Genomic DNA, 19,426 nt, shown 5'->3' with positions numbered 1-19,426 from the left:
TGCAAAGAGTCAGACACGACTGAGTGACTGAACATCAACTGTGAGATTCCGCACCGGCAGCCTGAGGGGACTGGGGCAGAGCCCCGCTCGCCCCCTCCACCCAGCTTTCCTAGTAAGGCTGCCCTGGGCCTTGAAGCCCACTGGTTTACTTTTATTTTTTAGCTACTATTATAATCGTTGATCTGCACACAGCAGGCCGCAAGCACTCTGCATACAATCCTGTTTGCCTCCTGACATTCTTTCAAAGAAGCATGATTACCCCCATTTTACAGACGGTTGAACCTGGAGCCCAGGGATCACACATCAAGGGAACCAGGGTGGAGACCCAGGTCTGTCGTATCACAAAGTCCCTGGTCTTTCAACTTCAACACCCTGATTTCCCCAGTGCCCAAGAAAAGTTCCCTTTCAACTCTGCGTACTGTCAGTGGGAATGCAAACCGGTGTAGCCACGAGGGAAAACGGTAGGGAGATTCCCCCGAAAATTAAAACGAGAACTGGGGTTATCACCCAGCAATCCCACTGCCGGGTAATCACCCAAAATAAACGAAATCACTATCTGAAGGAGAGAACTGCACTCCCAAGTCCATCGGTGAATTTTCACAGTAGCCAAGGTATGGAAACAACCGGAACATCCACGGATGGATGGATGAACAAAAAAAATGCGATGCACACGCGCGGCAGGATGTTAATCAGCCATAAAGTAGAAGGAAATCCTGCAACGTGTGACAGCTCGGATGAACCTGGAGGACGTTCTGCCAAGTGAGATAAGTCAAAGAAAGACAAATACCACAAGATCGCATTTACATGCGGAATCTAAAAAGAAAACCCTCATAGAAACAGAGAGGAGAACGGTGGTTGCCAGGGACTAGGCTGGGGGAGGTGGCCACGCAGTCAGTGTCCAGAAAAATTACCAGTTTTCAGTAATGAGATGGATCAGGTCTGAGGGTCTAACGTACACCATGGTGACCACAGCTGATCACACTGCTGCAAAACTGAAATTTGCTAAGAGAATAAGCTCGGATGTTCTCACCCAAAAACGAGACACATAGGAGATAAGTGAGGTGAAGGGTGTGGGGATCCTTTCATGATGGACACACACACGAAATCGTTAACTTTTGAAAACTGCACAGCATGGCTATGGCACCTTAGTTCCCGACCAGAGATGAAACCCCAGGCCCCTGGCAGAGACAGTGCCGAATCCCTACCACTGGACTGCCAGGGAATTCCCAAATATCTTACAGTTCTCTTAATATTTGCCAATGAAAAAAAACAATGCCCTGTGATTCAGCCCTAACCTGGAACATCATATTCACTTTGAGTGGCCTCCACGTGTGATGAAGGGCCAGCCAAATGGGTGTAACAGGTGCTGGGCTTTTCGCCATCATGATTAAAAGTCTGGAAATGCTTTTAGAGGGCTTCCCTGGTGGCTCAGCCAGTAAAGAATCTGCCTGCAATGCGGGAGACCTGGGTTCAATCCCTGGGTTGGGAAGGCTCCCTGGAGAAGGGAACAGCTACCCACTCCAGTATTCTGGCCTGGAGAATTCTATGGACTGTATAGTCCATGGGGTCGCAGACACGACTGAGTGACTTTTACTTTCACTTTTTCAACCTTTTTAGATGAGGAGCTGTGGAAGGAACCAGGGATGTTTTGGTTGGGAAATAAAAAGTGGGGGGAAATACGCTGAAATGTTAACAATGTGTATCTCTTAACAGTGGAGTAATAGGTGATTTTAATTTTTTTATATTTTCTAGATTTTCTATGAGGAATGTACTATTTTTAGAGAAAGAAAAACACCTCAATAAAGCATAATTAAAAGATGAACTCGGTGGTCTGTTCTGTGAAAATGGTGCTTTGCTCATGACCTTGGAAGAGAGGTTGTGCCCAACGTGTAAAAACCAACAGAAGACACATTTGTGCTGAGTGCTGAATTGAGGAACTGGCTGACCTGAGAGGTGGCCAGAAAGTGTGCAGCCACAGGCCGGGGTCAGGCTGGACCAGACGAGGTCCCTTTCCACTTTTATTCTGTGACCTGAAGCCAATTTGGCTCCTGGTGTCTGTTCCTAGTTGGTTAAGGACACAGAAAGGAAAGATCCCCCAACTTCCTAACCAAGCAGCCGCTGTCACAACAGAGCCCCTCTTATCCAGGGAATGTGCTGTATTTTAGGTAATGAGCCTGAAACAAACCACGGGAGGGGCACAGGACCCCAGCCTGGCCTTTTTTGCTGGATGGAGACCCTGGACGATCAACCACAGGACCAGCCAGATGAGGGGCTTCCTGAGGGCGGAGTTTTTGCATTTGCTCACTGATCGATCACCGACTAAGATCGTGGCATCTGGTCCCATCACTTCGTCACGAGTAAAAGGGGAAAAATGGAAACAGTGACAGACTTTATTTTCTGGGTCTCCAAAGTCACTGCGGACAGAGACTGCGGCCATGAAACAAAGTCTCTTTCTCCTTAGAAGGAGAGCTACGACAAACCTAGACAGCATATCAAAAAGCAGAGACATCACTCTGGATACTCAAAGCTATGGTTTTTCTAGTAGTCATGTAGAGTTAGGCCATAAAGAAGGCTGAGCATTGAAGAATTGATGCTTTCGAACTGTGGTTTGGGGAAGACTCTCAAGAGTCCCTTGGACTGCAAGATCAAACCAGTCAATCCTAAAGGAAAGCAATCCTGAATATTTAGTGGAAGGACTGATGCTAAAGCTGAAGCTCCAGTACTTTCGCCACCTGATGTGAAGAGCCCACTTACTGGAAAAGATCCTGATGCTGAGAAAGATTGAAGGCAGGAGGAAAACGGGACGACAGAGGATGAGATGGTTGGATGGCATCACTGACTTAGCAGACATGAGTTTGAGCAAGCTCCGGGAGATGGTGAGGAACAGGGAAGACTGGCATGCTGCAGCCCGTGGGGTCCCAAAGAGTGGGACACGACTTAGCAACTTAACACCAACAATCCCCAACAGCTTGAACAGCACCTGGCACCTAGGTGCTCAGTGAACACCTGCTGGACAAATGGCTCTGTGGGCCTCACATTCGTATGAATGAGAATTTTAACATCTGACTGCCCTGAAGTTTTAAGACAGCCCCTAGGAAAGGGACCCACCCCAGGCCCAGAACACAGAAGGTGCTCAGTGAACGCGGGTTCCTCTATCCTGCTCTCTGGTCTGTGTCGCTGTGGCCTGGGGGTCCTCCGTGCTGGGACCACCCTCCCCGCACCCAGTGCCCCAGAACACCCTCCGTCAGTGGTTAAACCCGCTCGTTTCTGGGTCTCACACATCCTGCGGCTGTAAACAGGGAGAGGCAGAAGCGCCCTCCCCCGGGGCGACGGCGTCAGAGGGCTGGGACTGAAGCCCTCCTTCTCCTCCCCCTCACCCCCTGCCCGCGCTGGTAGGCTCTCGGGCAACAGCCTCAGCCGGCCCCGGTTATTTTTAATCACATGATCACCGGGGTCTTTTGTCACTTCAACAGTTTAATTGGGAGCTGCGGCTCGCCTACAGCGGAGCTGCTAGAGGAGACGTCGGCCGGAACACCCCAGCGGCAGCAGGTGGAGGGGCTGGTCCTCGGGGCGCTCCAGGCATCCAGAGCCAGTCTGCTTCCATCATGCAGATGTGGGGTGTGGGAGGGGGAACCAAGCCCCCTATTGAGGGAAAGCTCCTCGCTGACCCGCAGCCCCAGGGCAGGTGGCACTCTAGGCCGCCGCCAGGGAGACAAGCCACAGCCGAAGACAGTTCTGATGGGCAACAAAGGGGAGCGGAGGAGGTTTATCTGAGTTGTTGTTGTTGTCTGACTCTTTGTGACCCCATGGACTGCAGCCCGCCAGGCTCCTCTGTCCACGGGATTTCCCAGGCAAGGATACTGGGAACGGGTTGTCATTCACTTCTCCAGGGATCTTCCCGATCCAGGGATTGAACCCATGTCTCCAGCATCGGCAGGTGAATCCTTTACCACTGAACCACTAAGAAGTCCTTTATCTGTTCATCCATTCACCTATCCACCCGTCCTGTCCATTCATCCACCCATCCGCCATCTATTCATCTATCCAACCAGTCACCCATTCTTTTCAACCACCCATTCATCAATCTCATACATCCATCTGTTGTTCACTGTGGATCTATCAGGCATATTCTCCCACCATCGGACCCACTCAGCTTCCTAGAGGTGTTGCTAACCCGTCCATCATCCCAAAATCCCACCCACTCATCCATCTCCCCTTCCACCTATCTCTCCCATACCTTCACCTGTTGTTTGCTAAACACCCACCAGATGCTTTCTCCTATCATCTTTTACGCAATATTTTTGGAAAATAATGTATCTTTTGACTGTGTGGCATGTGGGGATCTTAATTCCCCGACCAGGGATCGAAGTCACTCCCCTGCCCCTGCATTGGAAGCGCAGAGTCGCAACCACTGGCCCACCAGGGACGTCTCTCCCCTACCTCTAAATCCAGTTCCTTTCTAAGATGGGGTGCCTATTCATCGCTCTCAGCTGGTAGGGGTCTCTGGGCCCTCCCCATCCCCTCGGCGGGCCCCCTGCCCGGCTGCATCCCACTCCTCATCCTAACTTAAGCAGCTGATGCTCACCCCCTCGAGAAGGAAGGGAACTCACGGGACCTGGTATGTGAGGGGCACGCTGCTTCCGTTCTCTCACTAAGCGGTTATCAAAGTCCTTCCTGCTTTCCCCAGGAGAACCGGCAAAGGGCGACCAAGGCCTGGGATGCCTGCTGGACGCCACACCCAGGGGTCCTTCTGCCCCCCGTGCGGGCCCCCCCGGAAGCTGTTCTCGTGGCAAAGGACTCAGGACAGTTTCGAGGACAGATTCAGTGTCCAGAGTCCCAGATCCCCTCCCTGGCTCCCGTGCTGGCCCCGCTGAGGGGCTGGACCTCTCAGCCTCCATTTCCTGCACAGCACAGGATAATGAAGCCCATCTTGCATGATCCACTGTTACCTGCTGCCCCTTCAACCGGCCACCATGGCAGCTGCATGTTTTGGCAGCCTTCGGGCGCTGGAAACCACTACCCTGTCTCCAGGCCATACAGCCCTGGGGGCCTCAGGGGCCAGGGGCGCAGACGGCTTGTAGTTCTCCCTGCAACATGGAGAACCGCTCCTCCTGGTCAACTCCTGTTTGTCCTTCAGAACCCAGGCTGTCTGTCACCCTGTCTGGGCAGTCACGGCTGTCCAGGAGCCTGCTGGGCTGAATGAAGAAGGCCAAGTGGTTCCCCCCGCCCCTCAAGCCGCTGTGGAAGGCTCGAGAAGCTTTTCCTGTGGGAGGAACATTGCTTCCCTGCCCAGGTCAGGCCCCATTCTGGGCAGATTCCCTTCCTCTTACTAGAAACCACCCCAGACCAAGTAGGAAGGGGGCCTGGGATCCCAGCTTCAGAAACCACACTCCACCAGCTGGTTTTGTTACCCCACCACGAAGAACTCCCAGATGACAGACAGGCAGGCCCAGGAGGAGAAGAAACATGAGCCCTAATCTGTTTCAGCAGAGAGGCTGCGGCCACCCCCCTGGCCAGCAGAGATAAGGAGGGGAGGGGAGGGTGCTTGGCTCTGGGCCACGCCCTGCGTCTAGGGGTTGGGGGGCAGGGATAGCTGTGCATGCTGAAGCCTGCCTGCACAGGTGTGAGCAGCACTGATAAGAGAAACGAAAAGAACTCTTGCCACAGGCTGAAGGTGGAAAATTCGTGCCTTGAATGACTTGCCTGCAGTCTGCAAGCCTGGTCAGGTCTTAGCCTGGACTGCTGGCACCTGGGATTCTCCAGGAACTTTAGACACGTCTTACTTGGAGGGGCACTCGTGGCTGGAGAGCTGATCAGATCCGAAAGGGATACGGACCCTGGAGAAGAAGGAAGGAAAGACCCAGAAGCCAAGTGCAGCTGTGGAGGGACACCCCAGAACGCAGGTATGAAGGGCTGGGGTGGGACTGTGGGGGCGGGGAGCTCTCCCAGCAGCCGCTAACAGCACGAGGCCAGGGAAACAGGCTTCGTGAGATGGGACTGCAAAGCGGAGGTAGACGGGGCCCCCCAGTTTATATGCTGAAACCCCACCCTCCTGAGCAGTGGGATTTGGAGGCAGAGCCTCTGGAAGTGATGAGCCCAGGAAGGCGGCACCCCCATGAAGGGACTGCGTGTCAGTCGCTCAGTCGTGTCTGACTCTGCGACCCCATGGGGTACTGCTCGCCAGGCCCTCTATCCACATGATTTTCCAGGCAAGGATACGGGAGTGGGTCGCCATTTCCTTCTCCAATGAAGGGATTAGTGTCCTTCTAAGAGGCACGAGCAAACTTCCTCTCCTCCACGTGAGGACGCAGCGAGAGCAGTCGTCTGCAGAGCAGCAAGAGGGCTCTCACCAAAACCAACGGCTGGCGCCTTGACCTTGGACTTCCCAGCCTTCAGATGGTGAGAGTCTGCTGTGGAAGCCCCCAGCCTTTGGCACTCTGTTCCTCGTACATACAAGGCACGATTCACAGCCAGCACTTGATTCATCAGTGCTGACTGTCTGGGACAAGCAGGTGCTACAATCGAAGCGCTAGGGGACGCCCCTTGGGCAGGAGAGGCAGGCAGCCCTGGGGCGGGGAGGGCGCTCTCTTCCACCGTCTCCCTCCTCCGGGGGACACTAAGCCAGCTCTGCCCAGCTCTCCCAGGGGCCTCCAACCCCCAAACCCTGTGGATTCCCACTCTAAAATGTCTTTCTCCACCAAATTTCCTTCTCTGCTTTGCAAAAGGACTCGAGCAATGCCCCCAGAGGCTCCGTGGCCCCCCGAGGCCCACAGGCCCTGCTCAACCCCACCTGCAGAGATATCTTCCTGAAACATCCATCGGACGCACCCCCTTCCAGCCCCCCAGGGAGAGAGGCTCCTCTGTGATGGGCCGGGGGCAGGGAGTGGCAGGATGCCCGCCGCCTCTCCCTACACTCCGGTGAGCTGCCTGGTTCCTTCCCTCCCCTGTGTGGCTTGGGCGGGCCTTCCCTCCCCTGTGTGGCCTGGGCGGGCCTTCTCCCACCAGCAACCTTGGGGGGTTCAAGTGCACCCGCATTCTGAAGACGGGAATGCAATTTTGGCTCGAAAGGCAGCCTCACGTCTCCATTTGCCACAACTTAGCTTTCAGGCAAGAAGCCACTGCCTGCCTCTCTCCTAGCTGCAATCTTGCAGTGTTTACAAAAGCTCTTAAGTGTGAGAGCTGCGGGCACATTCACGGAAGACATGTCTTTGAAAAGCAGAACACGTGTGTGCTGATCTGTCCTGCCTTCCTGCTGACCAGACTGGGGGTCCACACGCCCACTCTGCCAGCCAGGGACCTGAAGGGGGCTTCAAGAGAAGTCACAGGAGGAGAGAAGACACCCACACCAAGCCTGGACCAGGCCAGGGTCAGAGGACAGGGTCAGAGGGCAGAATCACAGACAAGGCTTCCAGGGGTGATGGTGTGACCTCCGAGGGGTGTGAGATAACCCGGGGAGGGGCAGTGCCAGGAGCGGGGACAGACCCAGCCACACATGTGAGCACTCAGGCACACACCCACACACCCACACGCTCATCTGCATTCAGCACACCCACGTACACTCACGAGCACGATGCAGCCATATGCACACACACAGACACCCGTGAACTGCCACCCCTGCTGCTCAGCATTGACAGGGGGGTCCAGGGCAGCCCCCCGAAGAGCCCCATTTCCGGTGCTGGCCTCTGAACGCTGCCGGGGCAGTCAGCTCCCAGAACCCTGGCTGGGGGTCTGCGGGCCAAGCCCCAGCTCTGCAGAGGGCCTGCTGGGCTGTGACAGGGAACCCTGGTGCCTACAGCTTCCTGCTCTGGCTGCCCAGGATGGCAGGAGGGAAGCCCCACGGTGGAAGGACTGCTCTGTCTGCTGAAACGAGACCTGGCTCTCCAGGCAGCTGGCCATCCTCCGGGTCCCCTGGTCTGTGCTTCGTGTGAGCCGACCCTCGTCTGAAGGGACCACTTGGACAGCTGATGATTCACCCGGGCATGTGTGTCACGCCCGCGTGCGGGGCTGAGGACAGGGCTCTGCAGAGTCTCAGGAGAGCAGCTGGCATGCCCGCCCAGGATGTGCCCGACAGACGTGTGCTACAGCCGCCCTGGGGTCTGTGCCGCCTCTGGGCTGCTCTGAGGGCAACCGGGAAGGAGCAGCCAGACCCCAGCAGCAGCTGGGCATGACGCTGGAGCCATGCCTTGTACCCACGTACCCTTCAGCTTGGGGTTTTCTCCTTCTGGAAGGGTCTCCCCAACCCTGCTCTTGGACTGCCCAGACCCCTCACTCTGTCCATGCCTGGCCACCCCAACAGGGGACGGTCAGAGCACATGCCAGGGCATGTGTACCCGACTCCCATTCACAAACCTCCACCCTCATCACCCACAGATGCACACGCCTGGTTCTCTGTAGCCCAGAACCATGCCTGGCACAGAAAGTGCCACGGATGTTAGGAAGAAGGGAGGGAAGGAGACAGAAAAAGTGTGTAGGTCCTGACAGATGAAAGTAGCCTGAAGACCACCTTGCCCACCAATCCATTCAGTAGTCACGAGAGCCAAAGAGCTCCACTGACTTGGCCAAGACGACACAGATCTCAGCCGATGGAAGCGCCCTAGGCTTTGGCACCTGGCAGGCACCCCACCCGCGGCACCACATGACCCGGGAAGCTCTTCTCCTTCCCAAGCTACTCCCAGGACACCCACCAGCAGACGCAGCCACGCACAGAGCTGCAACTATCAGCCCACAGGGGTGGCTTCACCAAGATTAAGTCCCCACGAGGCACTGCTGCTGCTGCTGCTGCTGCTAAGTCGCTTCAGTCGTGTCCGACTCTTTGCGACCCCGTAGACAGGAGCCTGCTAGGCTCCTCTGCCCATGGGATTTCCCAGGCAAGAATACTGGAATGGGTTGCCATGCCCTCCTCCGGGGGATATTCCCGACCCAGGGATTGAACCCGCGTCTCTTACATCTCCTGCATTGGCAGGCAGGTTCTTTACCACCAGCACCACCGAGGAAGCCCGCATGAGGCACGGTAGTTCCTCAAGTTACTTGTGAAGCAAGTGCCCCATGGATGGATTCCCTGGAGCACAGAGTCCTTTGGACAAGGGTGAATAACTCAGCAGCAAGCATTCATTCACCAGAAAAGCTGGCCGTTCCCTTTCTGCTCCCCGTAGTGATGGGTGGATGCTGTGCTGATCTCTAGTGCTGCCCACAGGGAATGCTGGTCCGGGGGCAGGAAGAGAGAGCCCAAAATCAGAGGGGGTTAGTGCTCAGGGGGCTGCTGTCAGTCCCTAAGCTTCTCAGACCTTACAGACCCCTTTAGAAAGGTGCTACCCCTGCACTCTCCGGACGTGAAATTCACGGACAATGCACCTTTCCTGTATCGCAAATCCCGGTACAACACCTTCTGACTGTAACACACAGGCAAACTAGAACAAGGAAGTGGTTCACAGTGAAATTATCTGCATTTCAATATGAAATGCTTATACCTATATATAGAGTCACTACGCATGTGAAAGCCACAAATGCAGAATAAGCAGGTGACTCCCGTCCCACCAGCCCTGCTGCTGTCAGCACTGAGGTGGAAAAAGGCCCTTGGTAAAGTTCCATATGAAACCCCAGCACAGGAGAGTTCTGCTCTCAGCACGGTGGTGTGAATCGGCTACAGAACAACCCTCCCACTGGTCACAGTCACGACTCTGGGCAATAAAAATACCTGCCCCCCAACCCGCCCCCTCGTCAACCCTACAACAATGACCCAGGGATTCTGTAGAGAAAAAGAACAGACTGGGACGGGGCAAGCTTCCACTTTGTGGGGCATGCTGGGCCATGCTACAGACACAGAGCTGGGAGGCACACGCAGATAGAAGGCTAATAGAAAGCCGCCCATCTTCCTGGCTGGAGGAATTGGGGGGCAAGTTCAGGCAGGTGTAACTGGTACTGGAGACAGAGAGGAGAGAGTCCTGGAGGAAAGAAAGCCAGAGGAAAGGCATCCCTAATCCTGGGTGCGTCTGCAGAAGCTTCAGCCTGACCTTGAATCACAAGGATGCGTGTCAGACTCAGATAAGTTCAGCAAAAGATTATATCACTGAACTGAGACTTGACCCACTGATGAGAGGCAGCTTCAGTAGCTTGAGTAACTCTCAACTGAAGCATAAAGATTCCTCAGAGCAATATAACAGAGCCCAGAGTCTACACAACCTCATCCAATGTCGAGCAAAAAATAATCTCCAGAAAAATAGGGACCCACACTCAAGAGAAAAGACAACCCATAGATACCAATCTCGAGATGATGCAGATGCTGGAATTGGTGGACAATGACTTTAACGTTGTTGTTATAACTATTTCCCTGAGGCAAGGGAGAGGAAGTGGGTATTTTCAGTAAAAAGAATGAAATGGAAAATTAAAAACTTAGAAATACAATATCTGGAAAACATTCAATGGAGAGCTTAGACAGTAGAAGAGAGATGATAAAGAGTGAGTGAAGCTGACGATAAGTCAGTAGAACTTATCTGATATGAAGAAGAGAGGAAAAAAAGATGGAAAAACATGAAGGGAGAAGCAAGGTTTAAAAAGACAACATAAAAAGATACATAATAATTGGGTAATCAGAGTTCCAGAGAATGAGGCAAATAAATGAATACTTCAAGAAACAATATTCTCACCAAAAGAAAGAAACATTTTGTCCCTAGGTGTGGTGCCATATGCTGCAGTGACTTTAGACTGACCGTGGTGCTCACTTCGCAATGTACACAAATGTGACTCGCTGTGCACCTGAAGCCAGCATAGCTTATGTGTCAATTATTGTTGTTTAGTCACTAAGTCGTGTCCACCAGGCTCCTCTGTCCATGGATTTCCCAGGCAACAATACTGGAGTAGATCGCCATTCCCTTGTCCAGGGGATCTTTCCAATCCAGGGATCAAACCTGCATCTCCTACACTGCATGCGGATTCTTTACCCCTGAGCCCCTAGGGAAGCCAGTAAGGAACGGAGGATGAGACGGTTGAATAGCATCACTGACTCAATGGACGTCAGTCTGAGCAAACTCTGGGAGACAGCGAAGGACAGGGAAGCCTGGTGGGCTGCAGTTCATGGGGCTGCAGAGAGTCAGACACAACTTAGCAACTAAACAACAACAATATGTGCTAACTACACCTCAATAAAAATGAAAAAAGAAATAATGAACATAAACTTCCTAAAGCTGATGAAAGAAACACATGTACAATGTAAGATGATATGATAAAACCTCTCCAAAAAGTGGGCCTAGAGGGAACCTATCTCAATAAAATAAGGCTACAAGCGACAAACCCACAGCAAACACGGTTCTCAACGGTGAAAACCCGGAAGTACTCCCTCCAACATCACGGGCAAGACAAGAATGTCCACTCTCGCCACGATTATTCAACAGGGTTTTGGAAGTCCTAGCCACGGCAATCAGAGAAGAAAAAGAAATTCAAACTGGGAAAGAGGAAGTACAGCTGCTGCCTGCAGACGATGCTACTGTACACACAGGCGCAAGTTCAGCCCGGGGTTCTAGTTCCTGGAAAGACGGAGCAAGCACGTGTTCCCCTGTGCCTCCCCCAGTGACTGCAGCTATAAACCTGGACAGATGCTGGGGTAATTATCTGTGCACTAAAAATAGCAGCAGGCAGACTGGGGAAGGAGGCCAGATTTCAAAGCACCAATAAACAGGCTGCGGGTTTCCACTTAGTTTTCATCAGGTACATGCTGGCTGGACTCCAAGGTCACCTGAAGGCCAGGCCTGCACACCAAGTGCAGATGAGGAGCTTTGAGATGAGACTTCGTCTTCTGACATGAGGAGTAGGACAAAGAAATCCTGGGGCTCAGAGTGTGTGTGTGTGTGTGTACCCCCTTTTATCTCTACTGCATGTTCTCCCACCGACGGCCCCAGGGAATCCCGCAGTGGCACGGTAGCAGTGGACACTGGGCGGGTGGAGGCCTTCTCTGACCACAGGACCTGTGGCTCCAAAAACGTGGGATGAGCCTTTACCGCCTCCTTCTTCTCTCTGTTCTCCTGCCACGTGGCCCCAGATGAAGACAGATTTGCAGTAAGTTCATGGCATGGCAGGCGAATTAAGGTCTCAGTTTTTTGTCTGGAGGACCCAACAAGGCTGCCCAGAGCATTGGGAAGTGTCAGGAAGACTATGGTGAGGAGGGAGCAGAAGCGTGATTGTGTAAAGTGGTATACGAACTTCTGGGCTCGCTTCAGGTCAAGGACGTGGGGATTGGACCTTAACCAGCACATGAAAGATCTTGAGAACGGGCCTAGGAGGTGACCCATCACCCGTCTCCAAGACTGGCCCCTTTTGGTGTGTGTATGAGGCATATCTGAACAGCAACGCTCTGAAAACTAAACTGATGTTGGAATCATACCCATGAAAAAGTGGCTGGAACTAGGGCTCTGACCCCAACCAAGAAATCGGGTACATCAACCTTTCACAGAGGATTTACACAAGACCCTGAGTATTATAACAAAATATTCAAAATTTCCACGATACAAGCTGGACTCAGTTGGCATACAAAGAACTAGAAATATGCCAACTCTCAAGGGAAACAACAGAAATAAAAATAGTTACTGGATAGGTTCAAAAATAGAAGACTGAGGGAAGAATCAATGAACTTGAATTTGAAGATAGATCAATAAAAAATATCTACCCTGACAGAGAGGATCACATAAACACAAATTCAAGAAGCCCAGTGTAGCCCAACTGGATTAACTCAAGAAATTTGTACCCAAACATATCATACTCAGATTACTGAAGACAAAAAAAACAGGAAAACATGCTACAAACAGAGAAATATGACTCATCTCATGTAGATGAACAGTCATTTGGAAGACTGCAGATTTCTCATTGGAAACCATGGGGGTCAAAAGGAAGTGGAACAGTGTTTTTAAAGTGCCATTAACCCAAAACTCTATATCCAGCAAATATCTCTCAGGAATAAAGGCAAAATCAAGACATTCTCAGATGAAGAAAAACCAAGAAAACTCGTTGCCAACAAGCAACTCTAATAGGAATGGTAAAGGAGATGCTTCCAGTGGAATGGAAACGATACGAGAGAGAGACTGAAAATCAGGAATAAAGGACACGTGATAAAATTGTGAATATCGAGGTAACAGGATATTCTTCACTTCTGACGGTGAAGACAGCATTACCAACTCGATGGACATGAATCTGAGCAAAGTCTAGAAGATAGTGAAGGACAGGAGAGCCTGGCATGCTGCAGTCCACGAGGCCACAAAGAGCTGGACACAACTTAATGACTGAACAAGAAGTTCTTCACTTCTGACAGTCTTTTCAATATTTATGATGGCTGAAAGTAAAAATGATTAGGTCATACAATAGGGTTTTCAATGCATCCAGATTTAATACACGTGACAAATATAACAGGAAAGGAGGAAAACAGAAGGAACAACGCAGTGGTCGGGTTTTCATGTTCTACTTGCAGCAGTAAAACATGAACTTTCAGAAAACTGCAGACAGGCAAGTAACCAGAGCAATCACACACACACACATAGATATACAAGCAAAAACTTCAGTAAGTAAATTAAAATGGAAAAGTAAATTACCCAGGTTTTTTAAAAAAAAGGAAAGAAAAAAAAGACAACAAAATTCAGAGGGAACAAGAACTAAAATGGTAAAATTTAGTCTCAACATGTCAGATAAGAGATTGTTAGAATGGAATTTTAATAACCTGCCCAATGATCTGCAGCTTACAAGGAAATCAGTTTTTTCTATGATTACATAGGTAGGTTTGAAGTGAAAGGATGGGAAAGATATATCCTGCAAGTACTAATTACTAGGGAGGAACAGAAGCATTAAATAATAATAAAAAGATCAATCCACCAAGAGGACGTAAGTCTTGAATAAATATGCACCTAACACCAGAACTCTAAGACAATCTGACAGAACTGAAAGGAGAGAGTGGACAAGCACGTAATTATATGGGAAAATGTCAGCATTCCTCTCTTAGCGATCAGTAGAACTAGCACAGGGCGAGTCAACAAAGGCACAAACATCTCTGAAAAATAACATCAATAGGATCCAACTGACATTTATAGAACACGCCACAGAATGCACATTCTTTTCAATGCATACAGAATATGAACACATGTTCTGAGTCATAAAACTGGAAAAAGAGCAAAATAAATTCAAAGCATGCAGGAGGAAGAAAATAATAAAAGCAAGAAATCGGTGAACTAGCAAAAGGAAAGGGGAAAATCAATGAAACTGAAAGCTAGTTCTTTGAAAAGATCAATAAAACAGATTAAATTTTAGAAAAATTGGCAAAGAAAAAAATAAGACACAGGTTACCAATGTCGGTAATGAAAGAGGTGCTATTGGTACAGAAGAGACGTTAAGAAGATAATGCGGGACTCGGAACAACTCAGACAGATCTGACAATTTGAAATGGACTAATTCTTTGAAAGTCACAAACTACCCGGAGTCGCCCAAGAAGCAGTAGATCATCTAAAATGCCTTATAGATATCTATTAAAGACACTGAATTAGTAATTTTTTAAAAATCGTAAAAGAGCTGTCTTTATACTCAAATGATTTCACTGAATTTTACAAATCATTTCAAGAAAAAAGAGAAAACAAAACACCAATTCTACATAATCTTTCCCAGAAAAGAGAACTGGAGGGAACACAACTTAATTTATGAAGACAGCATTAGACTGAAATCCAACCCAGACAAAGGCAGCGTCCGAAAACCAGGCCAAGATGCCTCACGGTGCCCCCAACAGAATACTAGGAACTCAAACCCAGCAACGTATAAAAGGACTAACGCTTTACGACCGAGTGAACGTTACTGCAGGAATGCAAGGCCGGTTCAACGTGCAAAAAATCAACGGACACAAACGACCATACAAACTGGAAGACACACCATGCCATTGATGGATGCAGGAAAAGAGTCTGCCAAACTTCAATGTATCTGTAAGAGAGCGGCGGGCGCCAGGCCTTGGACCCAGGCTCCTGACTCCCCTATTTTGGCTTCAAGTGGCTTGGGAAAGGCTGAGGCAGGATGTGGGGGAGACAGGGGCTTTCTGGCTCCCCAAGGCCTCCGTGTAACTTGAACAGCGCACACCAGTGAGGGTTAGTGGAGATGGCTCGCTGCAGGAGCGGGAAGACACACATGAGAAAAGCCAGGGTGCCTGAGGCCATGCGGGCCATTTTAGAGACAGCAGTTCCCCAGGAAACGCTGGCTGGATGAGGGGCTAGCAAGGCCTACTTAAAACGGCTGGGTCTAAGACGGCCCTGGGCATTTCACTGGTGGTTCAGTGGCTAGGACTCCGCACTCTCAAATGCAGGAGGCCTGGGTTTGATCCCTGGCCAGGGAACCAGATCCCAGATGCTGCAACAAAGATCGCAAATGCCACAGCTAAGACCCAGCACAGCCAAACTGAAAAACAAAACAAAACAAAACAAAAAAGATGGCCCCGGACAGGAGAGACGTCGATTACAGGGGGTGCTGGGTCTCCCCAAAGGAGCAACTAACAGCAATAATAATCACAGCACCAGTTACTGTTATGCAATCGTAGTGACAGGGATAAGAAAAGCAAAGTACCCAAAGTGCTTGGAAGCATCCCGCACAATCCCCCTGGATGGGAAACCCCGCTTGTAATTATTTCAGCCTAGAGTAAAACCCACGTTCCACATAAGACGGTAAATAACGGTGGCTGGTGAGTTAATGACACTCAGCGTTGTTTCTGTTGAGTCACTCAGTGGTGTCTGACTCTTTGCGACCCCATGGACTGCAGCACACCAGGTTTCCCTGTCCTTAATAACAACACTTAAGAATATCACGCGTAACAGCACCTGCCTATACTGGGCCAGATGCTGTGCTCACAGCTTTACATTTAAAAAAATTATCTATTTATTTTGGCTGCCCCAGGTCTTAGTTGCAGCCTGTGGGGTCTGGTTCCTGGACCAGGGATCAAACCCTGGGCCCGAGTGTCCGAAGTGCGGAGTCTTAGCCACGGGACCGCCAGGGAAGCCCCTGCTCTGCGTTTCTAAGATTGGTTGATCCCACCGATGGAACAGGGTAGAGTCTATTGCTCTCCCTCTTTTGCGAGCTTCGTGCTAAGTCGCGTCAGTCCTGTCCAACTCTTTGTGAGCCCATGGACTGTAGCCCGCCAGGCTCCTCTGCCCACGGGATTCTCTGGGCAAGAAAGCCGGAGAGGGTTGCCATTTCCTCCTCCAGGGCATCTTCCCAACCTAGGGATTGAACCTGCATCTCTCACGTCTCCTGCATTGGCAGGCAGGTTCTTTCTCATTTTAGTGGCACTTGGGAAGCCCCCTCTGCCCGGAAAATGAGAAGCAGAAGGGCCGCCCAGCTGGCCCACGTGGCGTCGTGGGGACTGTCAGGGGTGAGGCGGGGCAGGCCTTGGACTCCACAGCCTCACCCCACGCTGCCTGTCTGAGATGAAAGCCCCCTGCCACTAGCACTGTGTGTGGTGTGGGCATTTCTGTGCCTGTTTCCCGAGCTCACGGAGGGTCTGGAACAAACAGAAAATCCACGTGCAGCCTTCTCACGGGATGTCAGCCTCCCCAGGGCTTCCTGGAGGTGAGTGTGCGCAGAGGGCTGGCTCTGACCCTCTTCCCCCAGTCCACGGTGCCCTGTCCCTGGGCCTGGACGGTCCCTCCTCCTGCCAGCCTCCTGGTGTGTCCCCAACCCTGGCCCTGTAGAGCCCACAGGGTGCCTGCAGGCCTCTGACTCCGTCGGCTGCTCCAAACAGTAACCTTGAACACGTGCTCCCCCAGAAATCCCGGTGGAGGGCTGCCCGATTCCCTGGAGGATGGTCTCCCAGGGCTCTGCTTGGATGAGGGACCCACACGCCCCTCTCCGTGGCTTCTGCACCCCACCACTGCCATCTAGTGGCTGAGACAGGGAACACAGAACCGGAACCGCTTCCTAAAACGTCCAGAGAAACGGCAAGGAGTAGAGGTGAGGTCACTGGGTCAGGGGGTTCCTCCAACACGGAGGCTCCAGAGGGGGTGGTTGGGAGGACGCTGGAGGTGGGTTACACTAGAGCAGCTTCTGCATTATGCTTCTGTCCCTGGGTGGGGAAGATCCCCTGGAGAAGGCAACGGCAGCCCTCTCCAGTATTCGTGCCTGGAGAATCCCAAGGACAGGGGAGTCTGTCATGTTCATGGGGTCGCAAAGAGTAGGACACAACTGAGTGACCAACACTTTCCCTTGCTTGGAAACTGGTAGTTACTTCCAAGTAACAAAACGGCTTTAGATTATCTGGGTTTTGAATAACCAGACCCCGCCCCACCCCCCCACCCCACCTGCCCTGGTACAAGATGAAGTGGTAACCTGGCCAGCTTGGGGGCAACCCTCTGTCCCCAGACGACTTAGTGGGGGCAGCCTGTGTGATCCTGCGGAAGTGGCTTGGTTCTCCCGAAAGCTGGTTCAGAGATAGAGGCTGAGAATCTCTCAGAACCGTGACTGCTCACCCCGCTTTCCTCAAGGCAGTCAGATGGGGTGTGAGGTGTGCAGGGGGCACATTTCATCTGGATGCAGTGGGGCTGGGCGAGGGGAGGCTCGGGAGGGGCAAGCGGGGTCAGCAGGAAGGGAAGCTGGGCAGGTGGCTGGGGTCCCTGGGCCGTCCGGGGCCCACCAGCTCATCCCTGACCCCAGAGAAGATGCTCAAGCCTTCTGAACGCACCCCCAGCCCCACCGTGAGCACGAGTCACAGGGACTCTGTCAACATGCAGGTCCTCCATCAGCAGGTCCACGGTGCCTGGGACCCTGCATTCCTGGCAGGTGGCCGTGCCCACGCTGTGGTCTGCGGACCACACTTTGAGTAGCAGAACCTTCCTCAATGGCCCCTGACTTGGTTAAGCCAGGACCTGACTCGAGGAACACCCAGAGCCCTGGAATTCCCAATTCTGGAGCAGAACCCAAACACCTGCATTCCTTTCTCTCTTTCTTTTTCTTTGTACTAAAGATGGGCTGCACCAGGCCTTGGCCTTCCCAGGTGGCGCTGTGGTAAAGAACCTGCCTGTCTATGCAGGAGACGCAAGAGATGCGGGTTTGGACCCTGGGTTAGGAAGATCCACTGGAGGGGGGAATGGCTACCCACTCCAGTATTCTTGCCTGGAGAATCCCACGGACAGAGGAGCCTGGCGGGCCACGGTCCATGTAGTAGTCTGCACGGCTTCTCTGGGGCCGCGCAGAGCCGGACACAGCTGAACGGACTGAACACGCACGCGTGCACCGAGCCGCCGCACGTGGGCTCTTGGTTGCAGCCTGTGGGGTCCAGTTCCCCGATCAGGGATCCAACCTGCGCGTCCTGTGCACTGGGAGCTCAGAGGCTCAGCCATGGGAAAGTCCCACATCTGCCCTTCTGACAAGCTCCCGGGCACTGCAGGGGTGGCCCATCAGGGAGCACAGCCGGAGAGCCGCTGGCCGCGGCCCAGGCCGCCCATCAGTGCCCAGCGGGGGTGCCCGGGAGCCCCCGACCTGCCTCCTGCCTTCTCCTTCTCCACCTGCCCACACCACCTGGTGAATCATCTGGAAGCTGACAGAAGAGAGCAACACTCCACCAGAGCGAAGCCCAGGCCGTCACGTTCGTTATCCAAGTGCTGCCATTTCCCAGACACGGCCTAAATAGGCTTATTCTGAAGCGGAGGGACGAGCAGACCCATGTCCATGGTGGTCCTACAAGCGCAGGGGCAGAGGCGGCAGGTCTCCGAGCATCACCGCTCTCGGGGTCCCCGGGGGGCATCACGGCTGTCGGGGCCCCCGGGGGGCCGAGGGTTGAAATTAGAGGTCAGCTGGATGCAGGGGTCCCTGCCTCTGTGTGTTGGGCAGCCGTGCTCCGAGTCCCAGGGCGCGCGGCTCTGAGCAGGCTTTGTGGGTGTGAGCACAGCGCATTCCCGCCCCAGGTGCCCGCCACGGTCCAGGATACGAGGCGGGCAGCCCAACACGGAGGCGCACGGACGCCTGAGGGCACAACCTCTCAGCTGGGACCTCCCCATGGCCTGTGCCCTCCTGGACGGCCGGGAGTCCCGTCTGCCCTAGAGGCGGGTGCACCCAGGGCCTCCCGGTCAGTGACGCCCACCTGGGGAGGTGAGACGTGAGCACCGTCGCGGTCACAGGCCGTCCACAGTGGCACCTGACACGTGCCCTCACTTTGCCCCAAAGGCGGAAGGGACAGCTGACCGGTGGTGGCCTGGTTCGAGGGGCTCAGGAGAAGCGGGAGGAGCAGGAGGAGGGAAGCATCTTTCTGAAGTCAAGGCCCACGGTCAGGCCACGTAACTCCCACCCGGCACCACCGTGAGGCCCCGCTCGGCCGAGAGCCCCAGGTCACGGGACACCCTGCTTGGGCTGAGCAGGAGGCCCTGGGGCCATCACGTACCAGCTCAAAGGAAGCTGGCAGAAAAAAAGCTCCTCCCTGGCCCCCGACTTCCCC

General features: G+C 52.9%; 1 protein-coding gene and 1 long non-coding RNA gene across 13 annotated transcripts in view; one reads left to right on the top strand and one right to left on the bottom strand.

Annotated features, from left to right (window-relative positions):
* Positions 1-19,426, bottom strand: part of SHANK2 (SH3 and multiple ankyrin repeat domains 2) — a 566,663-nt gene that overhangs the window by 241,109 nt on the left and 306,128 nt on the right. The gene's annotated exons all lie outside the window — the stretch shown is intronic.
* On the top strand, positions 5,490-7,221 carry LOC147341719 (uncharacterized). The gene is made up of 3 exons (XR_015157631.1): positions 5,490-5,903; positions 6,210-6,399; positions 6,726-7,221. It is a non-coding gene; the product is annotated as an uncharacterized LOC147341719 (long non-coding RNA).

This window comes from Bos grunniens, chromosome 29, assembly GCF_055505025.1.
Source record: "Bos grunniens cultivar Pamir isolate PY7600 chromosome 29, Bosgru_T2T1.0, whole genome shotgun sequence".
NCBI lineage: Eukaryota > Metazoa > Chordata > Mammalia > Artiodactyla > Bovidae > Bos > Bos grunniens.
Note: the sequence above shows the minus strand (reverse complement) of the source record. Positions and strands in the feature narration are given on the sequence as shown.